General features: G+C 42.1%; 1 long non-coding RNA gene across 1 annotated transcript; it reads right to left on the reverse strand.

Annotated features, from left to right (window-relative positions):
* Nucleotides 1-16,721: 16,721 nt before the first annotated feature.
* On the reverse strand, nucleotides 16,722-17,470 carry LOC145401580 (uncharacterized). The gene is made up of 2 exons (XR_013897653.1): nucleotides 17,326-17,470; nucleotides 16,722-16,851 (listed from the first exon to the last, which is right to left on the reverse strand). It is a non-coding gene; the product is annotated as an uncharacterized LOC145401580 (long non-coding RNA).
* Nucleotides 17,471-19,303: the final 1,833 nt, after the last annotated feature.

Below are 19,303 nucleotides of genomic sequence, written 5' to 3' on the forward strand. Positions count from 1 at the left end.
TTTGAATCGGGATATTCCCGGGAGTATTTATACCTCTCCAGTAATGTATCACAGGGAGCACCGGGATCCCAGGGTCTCGTCTGATGAACCCTTGTGCCCACATCATGGTCTACATGACCAACAAAACATCAACGAATCATTTCTCTGGCCTGAATTCTCCAACTGAAGCATTTCTCAGCCCCGTCATACACCTAAAGGTTTTGTTTTCTTAAATTTTCCCGAATCTTCTTTCGTTCCGAGCCTTTACTGTTTTCCACTAATCATCTGAGTCATCATCTCTAGGCAACCTCGTGTACTTCAGCATCCTTGTGCCACGGAGGAGATGCAGTGTCGGTCAAGTCATTCGTCATCTTGGAGATGGCACCACTACGGGAATCAATGACAACGTAGATGCCACAAGAGGTGTCATCATTAGCACCAGGCATCCTATCACTGCCAACACTGACCCTCACCACAGCCTCAGCATAGCTCTCTGGAACATGAGGTTCTCTGCCATCCCTCCTCTCTGCATCACGAAGTAAAGTAATATTTCTCTCAGCAGCTGCGTCATTGTTTCCCGTACCATAAGATTTGTCCTTCTTCTCCATATCACAGCGTAGTTTGATACTCCTTTGTATTGGAGGAGAAGCAGTTACTACGTCAACAGGGTTGCTGCCCAACTCCCTAATGATTCTGTTACCCACCGTTGATTCACACTGCACATTTCTTTGACTTCTTTTATTCGGCACCAGTGGCGCAGTCAGGGGGGGGGGGGCACGAGGGCCCGGGCCCCCCCAAAAAAAAAATCTTACGTGTGTTCGAGAACAGACTGCGAATCTTAAATGTTTATACTTGTTTAATCCAGAGTGTAATACTCGGTTTGTCACATATTTGGAGAACTGAAAAAATGTATAATTCTGAGTAAAAAGTCTTGTATACACATATACTTTTTAGGACTTACTTTACTTTAGGTGCAAGACAGATATTCGAATTTAAGCACGGGGAGCTGCTGGTTCCGGGATGAGTAAGGAGAGAGAGGAGGAAGGAAAAAAAGCAAGAAACGTGTGCCGCTCTGAGATTTTTTTTTTTTTTGGATCTTATGACACATTATCTTCAAAACAGGACACTACGCTACTAATACGTTTATGTAATTAACTAGTTAGTACCTGTGGGCATGTAGGCCTACATGTGGCAGAATTGGCAAGGAAAATAAACTATCTTGGCAATGGTTACCGGCCATCAACTGAGTGTCACTCGCTTATCACCTGCCTGAGCCATTAGTCATCCGTCAGCTCTCATCAGATTGTGTTGCACCAGTGACCAGTCCATACAAGTTGCTAATTATGCTACTTGAACGCTGTACTGTGAAATGAAGTGAAAACGCGTATTCCATGAGTTTCCCTGGATCACTTTATTATGAAACAAAAGCAGCCGCAGGAATCAAGTACATTCGACTTCATGAGTTCAAGTTATAAAAGGTCAGTTTATGTTTAGCAAATGCATTACATTGTAGAGGATATTATTACTACCAGTAATAATAACAAATGATAATGTCATGCCATGAGCTCTACATAAGTGTAGGTGCACGCAGAAACTGAAAGCCAATGATTGCTTAAGATTTTCCTTGTGAAATATTTCAGGCTTTAGCTACCTGTGCCCTGTGTGGCAACCATCACTGAAGTAAACTTATCATCACTGAACTATGTGAAGTGAAGTGAAATATTTAACAGACGATGGATTTTCATGGACATTAACGTTGAGTGTGGTGAGTTCGGAGGGTGTGGGACACGGGGTGAGTTGGAACAGTGAGCACTGCAATGCCAAGACATTTCCATTTTATGGCGCCCATTCAATAGTCCTGCCCCAACTTTAAAAATGTTGCTAATTCTAGTTTTCTATAGAATCACGAATAATGCATGAAAAATGTGCAAATATGAAAGGGTAGCATTTTGACCTTTGTAGAATTGCCAGACGCCTTAATCCCATACGGGGTGGTCACAAAGAAATAGCCTCCATGTCTCCCTGTCCCCCGCCATTTAGCTGCCCTCCTCCCAATTTACACCTCCCTGTCTCATATACCTCTCCACTCCATCCCTCCATCTCATCCTTGGCTTTCCCCTCCCTCTCTCCCCCTCCACAACACTCACACACACTGTCCTCGTCAGTCTCTCACTCTCCATACTCTCCACATGGCCAAACCACCTCAGAATGTTTCTCCTAACGCTTCCTACCACATCCACATCCACACCACAATGCTCCTTCACATCCTCATTTGTCAGTCTGTCTCTCCATGTGACTCCACAGGCTTTTCTCAAATAATTCATTTCCACTGCTCTCACTCTTGACTTGTGTCCCTCCAACAACGTCCAAGCTTCACTTCCATACTCTAGAGTTGGTATCACAGTACTATCATGTAATAACTTTTTCACATCCATGCTCACTTCCCTGTTTCTTATCACTGCTGTCAAGGAACCAGCAACCTTTCTTCCTTGTTGTACCCTTTCAAGCACTTCACCCTCCAAACTTCCATCCATACTCATCACACTGCCCAAGTACTTAATCGTACTCACATTTTGCATTTCTTCATCATCCAACCTCACTGTACATTCACTGACTTCACCTCTTACAAAGACCATAACTTTATTTAACCAACCGACACGTGTTCCCTACGCGACAGCAAGTGGGTTGGCGGAGGGTAAGTGCCCCTCCCCGGAAAACAACTAAAAATACGAACAAGATTGTAGAATTTCATTTTCGGAAATACACATATTTTGTCAATTTTTCTCTCCCGCAGTCAGTTTTAGAGCTAAAGTTCTACTTTTAGGTGGGTGAAATCTTCAATTGTTACAGTTTTTTTATGATTTATCCAGAAAATGCATTTTTACAGCAGAGCAGTGCTGAAGGATTAATAGACAATTGTCCCAACTCGCCCACTTTTTTTTTTTTTTTTTTACCCAGGGTGAGTTAGGACAACAATTTCATTTGTGATTTTCGCAAGGAAAAACCTACTTTTCATGCATTGTATACTACAGTATTTTATAGTTTGCTGTTTTTATGGTGATTCTGGGTGTCAACAAGTAGATATTTCTCATTTTCAGGTTGCATGCAAGCCCTAAGGAGAGAAAATACTGTGAGGTGGATTATGGCAAAAAGCATATATTGGTATAGTGTTAACAGCAGGGAAGAAGCGTTGAACAATGAAATTTTTGGAAAGGAGAGGAAATGAGAAGAGCAACTTCCCAGTTGGTGATGATATACTGTATATCGATGATAATTTTCGGCAATATATCATTGGTGGACTTTTTTTTTCTAATAACAGAACAGAGGAAGGAAAAACAAATGAATAAAAAAATAATCCATACACCAGATTACTGGTGTTCATAAAATATCTGTAACAGTTAGACTTGAACAGCTGTAGGTTGAAGTCTGGAGGGAAACAACTCTGGGGAAGTGAGTTTCAAAGAATGAAAGAATTCTGATAGACAGAAGTTCTACAGTATGGCTGAGTGAATTCCAGTCATGAGCGCTACCAGATGCCCGTGTAGCACGAGGGAAGGCATGGAGAGGTGGCACCATGGACACAACTTCGTCTGAGCATTTGCCATAAAAATATCTATATAATAATGAAAGGGAGGCAACATTCCGTCTTACTTGTAGGGGAGGTAGTTTATTTGTAATGGCAAGGTTATAAATAATTCTAACTGTTTTGTTCTGAATTTTGTCTAGTTGTTTTAATGCAATCTCTCCACACCCATTCCACAAGGGTGAGCAATATTCAAGCTGAGAGTGCACATGACTCCTATAAATCACAGCTAACTGCTCGTCAGTGAAAAAGTTACGGACTTTTTACATTAATCCAAGTTTCTTTGAGGCAGTTTTAGCAACGGATATAACATTATAGGTCCAACCGAGGGTGTTGTTAAGTGACACGCCGAGAATTTCAGTACTTTTGGAGATGGGAATATTAGTAGTACTAAAGGTAATATACAAATCTGGCAATACCTGCCCATTAGTAAATTGTATATAATTAGTTTTACTAGCATTAAATGAAACAAGGTTGTTTTGTCCCCATTCACTAATCATAGACTGGTCTTGATTTATGGAGATGGCTGTACTGAGTTGAGAGGTAGAGATAGTAGACTGTAAATGGGTGTCTGAGTGTGAATGAACTACGTAGTGCTGAGTCATCTGCATATGAGTGGATGGGACTGTGGGTGACAGATAAGAGATCATTAATATGAACCAGGAACAGGGTTGGGGCCAGAACTGATCCCTGCGGCACGCCGGTGTTAATTGAGTGGAAATTGGAATATGCATCATCTACTTTTACTCTTATTTTCCTAATATACATCATCTACTTTTACTCTTATTTTCCTGTCACTGAGATATGAGGAAATCAAAGGAACAAAAGACGTTAGTCCATGGCAAGGGAGTTTGGACAGCAGGGAACGGTGCCATACTCTATCGAAAGCTTTAGAAATATCAAGGGCTACTGCATGAGTTTCTCCATGTAGAGCATTTGATTGATGGATGGTATGAGTTAGGAGATTGTGTATGTCAATGGTGAATCTTTCGTGGCTAAAACCATATTGTCTATCACTAATTAAGTTGTTGGATTCAAGATGTTTAATCTGTGCTTATTAAAGTTTCAAATACCTTTCAAAGAGAAGATGTGCTATTGGTCTGTAATCAGAGGGGTCACAGGAGCTTCCTTTCTTCGGAATTGGGTGGATATTGGCTTCTTTCCATGAATTTGGGAATGAAGAAGTATGTATGCATAGTCTGAATAATTTAGGTAGAACAGAGGCAAGTTCAGAGGAACACTTTCTCAAAACCTCATAGAGGTGGAGGGATGCAAGCAGACAGATCAGAGGAACAGTGGCCACTGAAGTAGAGATAAAGATGCAACAGTGCGGCAAAGAGACAGAGGTTGAAGGGAGCCAGTAAGAAGAGGAGAGTTAATGAGACGAAAAGCCTTTGACTCCACCCTATTGAGAAGAGCTGTATGTGGGGAGCCTCCCCACACATGAGAGTTGTACTCCACACAGAGACAAATAAAACCTGTAAGAGAGTGATTCAGATCCTTTTTATTTTAAGTAAAAGTTATATGCTAATGACTCTTGGCCTGTTGCTCTGGGACAGTCGCCATCACACCATTTTGGAAAGTTCAATATTTTAGTGAACTGTTGACTTGGTATGAATAAAACCATATCAGCTAGTATTAAGTCGCAAATATGGGACTGGGTAGAATTGGGATCACTAGAGAAGAAAGACTGCCATGGAATGTCTTAATAGCAGGAACTGTACCTTTTACGATGCAAGAGGTGGACAAAGTCTTTCATAATTATAAAAAACATAGTTGTCAGTGAAATTTTTCAGCATTAACAGCTACAGGCAACTTAGTGGAACTCTTAACCACGGAATATGTATAGTGCAGCGTGTCCTTAAGTGCGAGGCGTGTGGGGGGGCGGGGGAGCTACGTTTATGCCCCCCCCCCCCAGAACTATTTTTCTGGCTGCGCCCCTGTTCGGCACATCACTCTCCAGGTCACCCGGGAAAAAAGTGGCTGCCCAAAGTCATGTAATTCTTCAGACTTGTTCTTTTTCTTTGTTTTTCCTTCCTTCATTCATTCTCTAAAGAAAAAAAAAAAAACGGTTATCTCTTGTGTACTGATGTCCTCCATGGCCTTTTGTAGTCCTGTTATTGCACTCGAAAATCTGTTTCGCCTCACAAAGTTCCAGTTTCATTTGCCTTGCTGTATCTTTTCTTATGCAAGAAAGTAGGAACCAAAGGCCAAGAGCCCGCAAACCGTTCCTTCCAAGAAAGAAACAAAAACAATACAAAAGAGAGCCAAATTCAAAATCCGTTCATTTCGAGATTCCTAGACACAATGCGTTTGAAAGACTGGAGATCATAGGAAGCAGGAAATACAGACAGGGGGAGACAGTTCCAGAGCTAACCTGTTGCATAAATGAAAGACTGGGAGTATCGGTTAACTCTTGCATTAGAGAGTTGGACAGAATAGGGATGAGAGTTTGCTGCTCGACGGGTGCTACGAACCCGTCTTAGAGGTGGAGGGATGCAAGCAGACAGATCAGAGGAACAGTGGCCACTGAAGTAGAGATAAAGATGCAACAGTGCGGCAAAGAGACAGAGGCTGAAGGGAGCCAGTATGAAGAGGAGAGTTAATGAGACGAAAAGCCTTTGACTCCACCCTATTGAGAAGAGCTGTATGTGGGGAGCCTCACCACACATGAGAGTTGTACTCCACACAGAGACAAATAAAACCTGTGTATAAAGTCAGCAACTGTTTGGAGGTAAAGAAGGTAAGGAGTCGTCTTAGCATACCCAATTTCTTGGAAGCAGATTTTACAAGAGATGCAATATGATCTTTCCAAGATAAGTCCTGAGTGAATGAAACCTTCAAGCATGTTCAAGGATCCTGCAGGATTCAGCTGGATATTATTAAACATTAGTGGGTACTCCTGTGGAAGATTGTGTCGGGTTGATAGGTGTAAAAGCTGAGTTTTTAATGCATTAAAAACAACAAGATTATTTTTACCCCAGTCAGAGATACGAGCCAAGTCAGAAATTAGGTGTGCCATAGCCTCATTCCTTGTGTGTTGAAGTAACTGCTGAGATGGAAGTTGCGAGAACCAAATGGAAAGGTAAAGGGTGGAATCATGAGCGTACGAGTGGATAGGGTTAGATGTACAGCTTAGAAGGTCATTGATGAATAAAAGGAAGAGAGTTGACGATAGGAACACCACTGTTGATAGATCTGGGAGAAGAACGATGGCCGTCTACAACAGCGGCTATAGAACGACCAGAAAGTAAGCTATAGATGAAGGCACAGATAGAAGGATAGAAACCGTAAGAAGGCAATTCGCAAATTAAAGATTTATGCCAGACTCGATCGAAAGCCCTTGAGATGTCAAGTGCAATGGCAAAGCTTTCGCCAAAGTCCCGAAAGGAGGGGGACCAGAGTCTGAAAGGAAGATGAGAAGATCACCAGTGGAGCGTCCCTGGCGGAACCAGTACTAACGATCAGAAAGAAGGTTGTGATAGGAAAGATGCTTTAAAATTTTTCTATTAAAAATTGACTCGAAAACTTTTGAGACACAGGATGTTAAAGCAATTGGACGATAGTCAGAGGGTTGGGAATGGTCACTCTTCTTTGGGACTGGCTGAATGAGAGCAAACTTCTAGCGAGAAGGAGAGGTACAAATTGAAAGAGAAAGGCAGAAGACTTTACCTAGGCAGAGTGTAAGCAGAGAAGCACAGTTCTCGAGGACAACAGGCGGGACTCCATCAGGCCCACATGCCTTGTTAGTATTTAGGCCAGTGATGACAGAAAATACACTAGCTGAAGAAATTTTGATGTCAGCCATGAGGACATCAGAGGGGGGAAGTGATTGAGGAACAGCACCGGAATCGTCTAAGGGGGAATTGGAGGAGAAAGTCTGAGCAAAGAGATCTGCTTTATCAGTAGAAGAAATAGCTACAGGGCAATCAGAGTAGAAAAGAGGAGGAAAGGATGATGAGGTGAAGTTGTTAGAAAGGTTTTTGGCAAGGTTCCAGAAGGAGTAAGAAGAATTCGAGTTGGAGAGTTGAGAGTATTTAGTACAGATGAAATTATTTTTAGCAGAGCGAAGAACAGACTTATCACGATTACGGACAGAAACATAAACAAGATATGATTCAGGGGTGGGTTGGCTCTGGTACCTTGTATAGGCCCTCTCCTTGTTGCAGACAGCAGTAGAACAAGCATGATTAAACCAAGGCTTTCTTGCACTAGTTAAAGGATATGAGAAGGGAATGTATGCTTCCATGCCCGAAACAATAATCTCCGTCATGCGCAAAGCACGCTCAGATCGCTCCTAGCCTTGGAAGCAATAATCATAACTGTGAAAATCAAAGAAGTAGTGCCTGGGGGCCTCCCAATCTGCAGTCCCAAAGTGCCACAGTTGACGTTTCTTTGAAGGGTCCACAGTCCATACCTTGTGATCGGAGGAGCGCAGCGGAGAGGAAAAATTAACAGTGTAAGCAGAAGGATTAGTTGTAAGGAAGAGGTCAAGAGTGTTGGAGCTCTCTCCAAGGCGGTCAGGGATACGGGTAGGGTGCTGTACAAGCTGCTCTAGGTCATTAAGGATAGAAAAGATGTAGGCATGTTCACAGGTGCTGTGTTTGATACCTCTGTCTTTATATCGAGTATTTTATGAATTACATCATTTGGTTTTCAAATTTCTTCACATAGAGTACTCAGTATTGGAGCAAATATTTTCTGTCCTTTAGGTGGCATCCTCTTATGTGTACTTGTTACAAATTTTAGTCTCGTATTAGCTCCACACATCTGTCGTGAAATTTTAACAGGCCACATAAGTCCTTCCTTTTCTTCTCAGAGTCTGTTTTTCCATACAGGATCTTCTTTCAGGAGGTTACCCAACACTTTTTTTTAGCTGCTTTTATCTCATCATGGGAGTAAAAAAAATGAATCACATCCTCTAAAGCTTTACTTGAGTAATCAGCCTTAGCCAAACTAATGAAGCAAAACACATTGTTTTAGATGATTTTAGGGTCAGCCATGTTTATCACCACAACATGGCAGTAATATCACTCCGAAACACATTCAAAACCCCCATTATAGTGCACTGTTCACACAAAAATATGTTTTCTTATAATAATGTGTTAGCACAGTGATCACAGTAATTCAAGATGGTAAGTCACTTAGCCTTATAATGAAAGATTGTTATGTTATTAGCCTGGCTTGCTCCGTGCACCATGATGTCAGCACCTGCCTCAACACGTCACACTCAGATCACTTTAATCTTTCCTAAACGTCCCTCCTGTGTGATGAGTCCACATAATTGTCACTCAGCCCTGTGCACGGAATATTCATAGTACAGAATTCCCACCACAGAGAAATCATGGCAGTAGGATTAATCTTGGGTGAGGTGACTCCGATGCCATCCCGAGCTGCGTCTCTTTTTCAAATTTCAAATTTCTCCATAGTAGTAGTAGTAGTACTACAACTACTACTACTACTACTGCTACTACTACTACCACTACTACTACTACTACTACTACTACTACTACTACTACTACTACCAGTACTACTACTACTACTACTACTACTACTACTACTATTACTAGTAAGAAGTAGTAGTGCTAGTAGTAGTAGCAACCCCTGACTCATCGCCATTGGAACGAGATGCCAGTCGACTGCAGAAAACTAAAGCTGCAATCTACATCCTCTTTTTTGGGAAACGAGGTAAGTGGAGGAACATTTTTGCAGTTGGACAGGTCCTCCATTCAGGTGCATCGGCAACACAGTGAGAAAGCTTCCCTCTCCAGAACCTTCTTTTTTCCTTACTTCTGATCCTTAATACTCAGCAACCTCTCATCCGTCTTGCTACCTCAGCACCTTCACCCACGTTCACGTATCTTGAATATGTATCTATGTTAGATATAGTATTTCCTTCCCTTTAGAGTATTAAGTTTCCAAAAAGATGGGACATTATCGGATGTCGTATTGTTCAGTAGTATGTTCGTTGTGAAGAATTTGGTTCCCTTATGAATGAAGGTACAACCATAATCTTGCAACGTGAGACACAACCACAAAAAAAGTTATATATTATTGTATGTTACATAGTTATCCCAGGGATTCATAATTCAGGTGTAGTAGGAGACTTCGCAACACTTCTTCATATGCGATAAATATTATAGTATTACACCTGTGTATTGTGTTTTATGTTAGCATAGTTTGAAACAGTAGCAAGAGGAAAATAAGATCTTGCTGAGAAAAAGACGCTACGGAATCTTCGAAGGCAATGAGAACACGGTAAGGCAAGAATAAAGTGGTTCTATTTTGAGGAAAAAATAAGCAAAGGTCTAGGTCACAGGGCATGGTCAAAACTGTATCTGTGTGCGCGATCGTTAACCAAATATTTCACCTTCAGCTTCATAATATTCTATTCCAGAAGTTAATCTATTCGTTACGGGGACATATTACATTATCATCAGTTTAATTGTCATGCCACTTTGTTTAGCATAAGAAACACTCTGAATTGGAGGAGTTGGATGAAGATATCATGAACATCAGAATATAGTACTAGTCATAAAGATGTATTAAGGGAAGGAGATAGAGCTGTATTGTTGTCTCATTCTGCCACTGAGGTATAGTAAACAGGCTGCAAAAAGACGAAAATCTCCGCCAAGTTAGTGACTGAACTATAGTTTGTTAAAAGTATGGAGATCTCCACTGTGGCCATGAACAATGAACTCCATATTAAACTTAGGTCATGACTGACGTTTTCTTAAGCCGACAGAATCTCACAGTAGTCATAGGCTTAACCTGCTGACTCCCGTTGACATATGTATACATCTGATTGTTTTGTCACTGTGACTCCCGTTAACGTATACAAACGCGCCGCAATTGCTAGGTCTGTCATTTGCACATTTTTCAAATTTCGTGCGTGATTTTTGGAACGTATGCTCGGGACACCTTCCACTACCAGATACCAGGCAGGGACAATGCCTTACTCTGCATGACCTCCTCCCCCCTCCCACAAGCCATTGTCTTGGCAATTCACCTGTTACGTGACCTGGCCAGTAAAGACATGTCGCCCCATGGTACGAAATTCAAGGCCAAAATGATTCCCCAATCGATGGCAATATGGAGGACAAAGTTTACGTAGCATTAGAGGAAGAAAAATTCAGAAATGATCAGGTAATGTCGTGAAAAAAAGCTGAGGTATGGTGATGTGTTTGGTGAGTGAAACAATGCATATATCGCCTGTATTACTGTGTGAAAACCAATACACTCTTGTACAACATGTAAGTTTGTACCAAATAAATAAATAAATAAATAAATACCTTTTATGAGTGGTGTGGAATAGTTACCCCTCCCATAGAACACGTTTTCTCTGGAGCCAGCCCCATAGAAAACACAGTAAGGTAAGGGATAGTTACCTGTATCCAGTATTTTAAACCTCAGGTGAGCGATTTCTCTATGAATTTTCGATATTTCTCATTAAAAAAACGGAGGTTTTAGTCAGAAAAAACTAAATAGAAAATCTTCCAGGATTGGGGGAGGTTATTCGTTAATAATCTGCTAGGATGGGGCAGGTTATTGCAGGGTGGTCCATCTTAGAGGGGTGACACTTTTGTCAATGTTATACCTCCGGGTCTTAAAATGTGCCTTGCCTGAATACAGTCATTGTCATGAATAATATTCCAACCTATGAATTGTTTTGACCACCTGTACATACCCCTTCAAGTATGAGATGTTCGCCTATAATACATTCAGTCAGGTGTATGCCGAAAAGGTGGTTCATAGCACAGTTTCATTGATTTTAGACACATCTAAGTTCATTTTTTATGCTTCTTCAGGTTTTGGTTGAATAGTGTTTCTTTTTCTCAAAATGAGGGTAATCAGATCTATGACAGAGACGTTGAACGACGAAATCTATGGAGAACGTCATGAATTCTTTCCTGCTGCCCACTGAGAAAGACTTCATAGAACCTTTCATGTTTGCCCTCGTGGTGCTGGTCATGTCGTGAACAATCTGCTGTGCTGGTTGCAGGTGGAATCATAGACCAATACATTTGGTGCAACAGCTACATGTAAAACAAGAACAACCCGAAAATGGCGATCCTGTAGTTATACGTAGAGTTTCTTCTCTCCTTCAAAACAGGAAGAACAAAAGAACTGAATCCTGGTACCAGAATTGTGTTGTGGCATTCAACAACCATGTGAAGAGCACTCTTTTTGAGGTAGCAACAGAGGACAAATCGTCTATCAAGAAGCAAGAAATGCTGTATGGTCTCAAAATGACCAAAGATGAAGAAGCATATCTACAAGATTAGAGGACAGTTAGGAAGATGTTTTGTGAAACATTCGTGGGCAGGAAGTGGAAGATAATGGTGCTGAGGAGGCAGAAGAGTGAAGAAGGGATGGCTGAACTGATGAGGAGGGAAGTGACCGATCTGGCAAGGCTGGATATAGTTAGTCTGAGTAACCTTGCCTCAGACGACCATGAAGACGAGTGTCCAGAAATTTGCGATGATGAGGAATGCCAATCAGCAGAAGAGAAAACGTCGTCCAAGGAGCAGATGTTTGTGATATCCTCATCAGTCGAGAAGACTTTTCCTGAAGACTGGAATCACATAAGCCACAGCCCACAAAAAGCTAGGCTGGAATATTACCATGTCATAGAGAAGTTGATGTCCAGCTTCTGCATGTCAGTGGTGCAGGCTTCTGCAGCCGTAGTGGAAGTAAGGAGGTATATGTTCAACCTCAATTGGAAGTACCACGATAAAGACGACTGTATCATTGATCTCAACACTGTTCCTCACAAGAAAACCAACATCACTATGGGCAAAGCCATCGAAGCATTCACATTTTCCCAGATTGTGCATGAGTCATTGGACAGTGATGAGAAGGTCTCTATTACCTATCACGACGATGGCAGCAGAACACAAGGGACTGAAGCATATTCCGTCCAAGGAGTGACGGTCAAGAGGAAGTACTATCCTTTTCCAATGCTCAGAAGTGCTTCTGAGACAAAAGAGAACCTAGCCAACTGAAAGTGGCTGTCCTCTCGATCTTGGTGGTATGTGGAGGCGTAACTCCTCCACAAAGCCTGTTAAGCAAAATTGACTTCATCATGATGGACAGTGTCAGCCACAACACTGGAGTCGAGGGAATGGTAGCTAAAAAGCTGGAAGTCGACCACATCCTTGAGCAATTGCTCTGCCACGTTCATCCGAGCTTGATGTTCAACAGGGAACTCTGGAGTGACGTCAACAACACCACTGGGCTAGAGAAGATATTCCAGGATTTCCTTTCACGATAGGCAACCCTCAGGTATCTGCCACTGAGAAATGGCTTGAATGTCTTCTGAGACAGGTCTCTTACAATTTCGACCACAAGCAATGGAACAAGGCAGACATGTTCAATGTATTTCTCGGACAGAAGAGACTGCAGAAGGAGGGGTTCAACTCCTTTGTGTACAGCTGTGCAGTGGCACTCTTCTAGGACCAAGATGTGACGAGTTTCTTGCTGAAGTTCCAGTCGATCACCAATCAGCTGGCTTGCATAGTAAGGTGTTTCGTGAAACTGGAATACAGTATGTGCATATCTTGGCCTCAGTGGGAGTGGCGATCGGTGTTCATCTGGTGGAACCTTTCGTGTTCCTTATTTCCAGTAGCTCAACCTCATATGACCAGATCATGGAGGCCTTCCCTTAGCTGTATCTGGCTCTAACCATGACCTCTGTGGAGAGATTGCACAACCTCTGTCAGCCTGCCTTCTCCTTCGTGAGTGAAGAGAGGTTTCGACACGTTCTCTACCAAGAGGAGTTACTGATATCAGCTGAGGCTGTGTACAAGTTGTACAGGGATGAATGCTGCCAGGTTCTGGAGATCCTGCTTCCATGACTTGTGACTGGGTGGTCGAGACAGAGAGGAGACATGTTTCAGCTTGGGCCGAATGCCAACTCTGAAGCTCCCCATCACCTGAATGAGATTGATCAGGAGAAGCTTCCTTCTGTGCCCATCAACAATTTGAATTCTGAAAGATCTGTGGGTGCCATCAACTATGGGTTGAAGTTGAAAGGGGCTAAGCAGCTAAAGGTCGTGAGCAGAGCCCACATCAATGCAGCGGGATCTGGGCTGGTTGAGGACAAAGGTGTAGATGCCAAACTTTTCAAGAAAATGATAGGCAACGGCAGAGATCTCCCACAGATCATGAAGGAGTGGGATGAACAACAGCAGAAGTTAAGGGAGGATGGAATAGACGAGAGACAAGTGGCTAATACCTCCGTAGACAGGGAAATGCTGAGTAAGCTCGTCTCAAAGACCTTGGTGGTCCATTCACCAAAGCAGAAGAGGAGGACTGATACATGGTCAGCAACATCAGTGAGAACAAGAACGATCAACTGTATCTTGAAATCAGGCATGCGAGGAACAGTTGTGTGATGTACCTGAAGCAGGCAAACATCTTCAAGCTCATGAATAACCGCAGAAACATCTCCAACAAGACATATGCAAGTAACCTCAAAGTGTACCTGAGGAAACTTATTTGCCACATTGAGATGGACATCAGTGATTTCAGCAGAGCCCTGAGTAAGTTATTCTAGATACCTACAGACAAGAACCTCTTCGTTGTTGCAATGAACATAGATTTTTAAGAATAAAATGGGATGCAATGCTTAATTTTAATCCGCAGCATCCCGACCAATTTTTCACCACTGAGGCGGTGGTTCAGTCGATAGAGAGGTGGCCTGCAGTCCTGCCGGACCCAGGATCAAATCCTTGCTGGGGCAGGGAACAGTTTAAGGATTTGAATTTCATGCAAAGAAGACTTTATCGATCTACCAGAAGTATCGCTGACATGTTGTAAAAATACCCCCGCTAATACCAACACACCAGTCCTGTATGAGATGGCCCTAGCATATATTCAACATGGAAGGTGGGTGTTAGCACCGAAGTAGTGACATGTAGAGGTGAATGGAATGTGGGAGGACTACTGGGCCTTGGGACCAGACTGTGAAGCCTATGCCCAGAGTCAAGCACCAAAAAAAAAAAAAAATCCCGGCAGATCTTGGATTTTTTTTTTTTTTTTTTTTTTTGGCTTAAACCACCACTTTTTGTGAGAAACATTGGAAAATGCCCCCCAAAATGCTCACCTGAGCTTAGAAGTGGCCAAAACAGGTGACCCTTTAAACACCTGGTGCCATGTTCTCTGGAGCCGTGCTGCAGGTGTCGCATTTTCTGTGGTAGAGGTAACTATTGCTAACCACTCAGAATAGGTAGATATTTGTTCATTTGGTATGAATTAATATGTAGTACAAGAATATATTGGTTTTCACACAATAATATAGGCAATATAAGCATTGTTTCACTCACTGAAATCATCAACATACCACACCTTCCTTGGCGACGTTACCTCCTCATCACTTCTGCTCATTTCTTCCTCAGGTGCCATGTAATCTTTGTCCTCCACATCGTCATTGATTGGAGAACCACTCTCGTTTTGAATTTCATACCGTGGTGCGACATGTCTTTACTGACCAGGTCACTGGTAACAGGTGAGTTGCCGAAACAATGGCGTCCGGGGAGGGGGGGAGGTCACGATGGGTAAGGCAGTGTCCCTGCCTGGCAGCAGGTAGAGGAAGGTGTCCCACATCTACGAACCAAAAATCACGCGCGAAATTTGAAAATTGTAGAAATGACGGACCTGCCAATTACAAAATGTATGGATATGTTATTGGGATTCACTGTGACAAAACGTTGCAACTTATCAATACGTTACTGTGACCCCTCAGGTTACTGATAAAATGCCTTAAAACTATGATCAACTGCTGAAAAAACTCTCAGGGTCTTGTAACTTCTCTAGTCTCGTAATTTACGATGATTAATATATAAATTGTCGATTTGAGAGCACACACGGATATTCACGGCCCTTCAGAGGAGGATTATGCACGTGTTCCCAACACACTTTGCCTAAATGGCCTGTGGGCAGATATGCCCTATGTTCAGACCCCAGGTACAGGGAGTCAAACGATAGTTTAGGTGAAAAATAAGATGAGCACTAGATTCGTGACTTGATGGAGCACCTTTTGAAATGCGTAGACTATGCAAAATTGGAAAAATCGCTAATCTATCATCTCCTTATTCATATATAATGCCCCTATTCCACTTTACCGGGCGATTTTTCATGTACTGCGGGAGCGGTTCAGTCAGCATTATTAGGGACTATCCTGCATTTTTCAATCATTCGAATCTCAGTGGTACATCCACGTCCACATCAGTAGACCATGTCCCCGGAACACGTAAGATACCAGTAAGAGAGCTTCTACTGTAGAAGAAAATAAGGACCATGCTGTGTATGACTTCTTTCTGCAGTGTATCCTTTTTAGCTTTAGAAAACCACTTGGTACTGAAACCATTGCTGAAGACTGTCTAACCCCTCCAGTTCAACAGTTCTAACTAAAACTGAATAAAGACGTTCGGTGATGGTAAGACAATGTGAAAATGACGAGCTCAGGCTGATCAGGTGGATGGCTGCTCTCAGTCTGATGTTGTCATAGCCAGGCGATTGTACTTAACATATGGAAGACCTCTCTCTCTCTCTCTCTCTCCTCACTGTATATTACGTATATGTTCCATCTCTATTCATACCTGAAGGGGATCCAAGTCAACCAAAACTGTTGTACAATGTTTCAACGAAGTTATCACAAGTTTCATGGTGCTTTTCAGTTTTTATGTTGTATGCAGGTCATGAAGCATTTGTTAGAAAGTGGACACTATTTTCATGTTTAACCTTTGAAATGAGAATCACCCAAGGGTGATCAGGAAGCTCAACAAATTTCACCTAAATGAGGAGGGAAATCAAATGAATGCAAGGATTAACAAAAGCTATTCTGTTACTCTACAGTATTGTTTATTTATTTATTTATTCATTTTTTAATCTTTAGCTCCCATTGTAGCTAACGAAATCATCTCCTACATTTTCCTTGATCTTAATCTTCTTATAATCAGTTTTATACGATGACATCTTTATATATCATTATTGCAGACCAGAAAAATAACAAAGCTTGTTAGAGTGCACCAGTAGCGGAGGAATTAATGAGAGCTGAATCATACCTCTCCCGTAAATCAATCCTGAAACTTGAATATAATCGCCTAGAGAGAGAGAGAATGCAATAAAAAGTTCATTTCACTGAAGGCATTATACATTAAATATTTTCAGGGCGATGAGGTGTGTGGGACCAACAGCAGCTCCAGAAACAATAGCAACAGCCCGCACCCGTGGCCGAGGAAGAACAGGAAGAAAGCTCCCTGCAGGTGATTCAAGGTGAACACAACCTGGACAAGAAGAGCAGAGACACCATGTAATGAGAAGGAAACTAAGGAATCAAAATATACACAGTTGTTTTAGGCATCAGTTCACAGCTACACAATACTCCGAGGCAGTAGCTTAATAGCAGTCATTCATTTTCTGATATCATTCAAGTTGCACTATATATGAATACATAATTATGACCTTACTGTATGACGTTGGTCACTATTCTGTAAAAAACACGATAATTACGATGCCAGTAGATGGGAATGATAATTGAGGATGTGGATCTAATGCCATTTGGCTGGCGCAAGTATAGTTATTGTTTTAACGAAAAAATATAGTTGTAGTCAAACCTTTGTCGGGCAGGAAATTTTCTCTGTTAAATAAAATCGTATCTATGTAGCCAGAAAAAATATGAAGATAACAACCCACCGTGCAGTGAGAATAATTCTCAAAACTCTCTCTCTCTCTCTCTCTCTCTCTCATCTAAACCTTACAAGCCTGGTGTCCTTCTCAACGGCTGTGTCCTCCTGCTCCTGTGATGACTTCTGGTCCTTGTATTCCTTCACATAAACGGCGTACAGGTCATATAGCCACTTGCTGATTAAGCCAGCCTCCAAACACCGCCACATCACCGCGTTGAAGTTCTTCAGATAAGGTGCACCCTGAACCAAACAGCAAAATAACCAGAAGAATGTAACCCAATATACAGTTTCTGTGGGCTTTTACAGAGTTTAAAATGTGTATTCATATATCATAAAGTCGCATTAGCCAACCATAACCACATAATTTTTTTAATAACTTACGTACCACTTCTTTCTTCCTCACTTCCTTCCAGCTGCTGTAAAAACCACCTCACAGTCTTAATCAGCCTCAACCAAGAACGGTCTGGTATCCCTCCTGTCTCCCACTAAAAAGCACTCACATCAAGCAACCATTCACTTTCTCATCTCTCAGCCAACACACACTCCATCACAGAATACAATAATAACTAAGATTTATAAATACGAAAGCAAATATTAATTTTCAGATGCTAGACAATAAGGATGCATAGGAAACAAGAAGGATCACATGGAGAGTACAACACTCGTACCCACGAATTAGCCTGAGTGCCGAAAATTTGACTTTGCCTGTGACCATTATCTTCGACTGATTGCTGTCAAAGTCGAATAATTTCATTCTTACCTGATCCTTAATCTATCTATCTATCTATTGCCAGACGCCTCAATCTCGTACGGGGTGGCCACAAACAAATCGCCTCCACGTCGCTCTGTCCCCGCCACTTCACTGCCCTGCTCCCAACTCACACCCCCTTCTCTCATATACCTCTCCACCCCATCCCTCCATCTCATACTCGGCCTCCCCCTCCCTCTCCCCCCTCCACCTCACTCACATACACTCTCTTCGTCACCCTTTCGCCCTCCATCCTCTCCACATGGCTAAACCACCTCAGTGTATTCCTCCTAACGCTTCCTATCACATCCACATCCACACCACAACGCTCCTTTATATCCTCATTTGCCAGCCTGTCTCTCCATGGGACTCCACAGGCTCCTCTTAATTAAATAACTCATTTCCACTGTTCTCACTCTTACCTTGTGTCCTTCCACAACGTCCAAGCTTCACTTCCATACGTTAGAGTTGGTATCACAATACTGTCATGTAGTAACTTTTTCACTTCCATTGTTAGGACTCCATATTACAAATCATAATAGATAATAGATAAATAGATAAATAGCTAGATAGAGAGACAGATAGAAGCAGGAAGTCAGATGATGAGAAGGTATTGTGTCTGCAAGAATCGAGCAATGCTAAACATGCTTACACACTCTTAACTCAAGGAATGCTTTATAGGCACAGGACAGCGCCTCGTGACCATACACACACATACACACATACTCACACACAGGCTTCTAGAACTTTCCAACCACAGTGTAACACACGTGACACGACCCCTGCTACACCAGAATTTAGGAAGCAGAGGCAGGAGACAGGCCATAGAACAGGCAGGTAGTAGGGAGAAGGGCTTAGCAACATGGAAGAGAGAGAGAGAGAGAGAGAGAGAGAGAGAGAGAGAGAGAGAGAGAGAGAAAGGGAGAGAGAAAGAGCGAGACAGGAGGTAGCTCGCGGGACTCTACTTAACTTCACTTGTGTGTGAGAGACTTTGTTAATATTTCCAAGACAAATAAAAATAGTCCCATACTCATCTTTACCTCTCCTTTCATTGCATGACAAATGGGAACCAAGATTATCTACTTACAAATCTACTCACGTATAACAACCGCTCGTCCACAAGTTTAATATATGTATAACTGATCCACAAAACTCCACTACAAGTATATACAAAGTCTTTTATGACATTATTTCTAAGTATTTTGTGACATTTGGTGGTCAGCGAAAGTACGGACCTCGTCTTCGAATCAACAGTGAATTGCTACAAAAGCAGGCAAGACTCTACTTAACTTCAGTTCTACA

This window comes from Coenobita brevimanus, chromosome 56, assembly GCF_032717465.1.
Source record: "Coenobita brevimanus isolate Jiangsu-jjx chromosome 56, ASM3271746v2, whole genome shotgun sequence".
In the NCBI taxonomy this organism is placed as follows: Eukaryota; Metazoa; Arthropoda; class Malacostraca; order Decapoda; family Coenobitidae; genus Coenobita; species Coenobita brevimanus.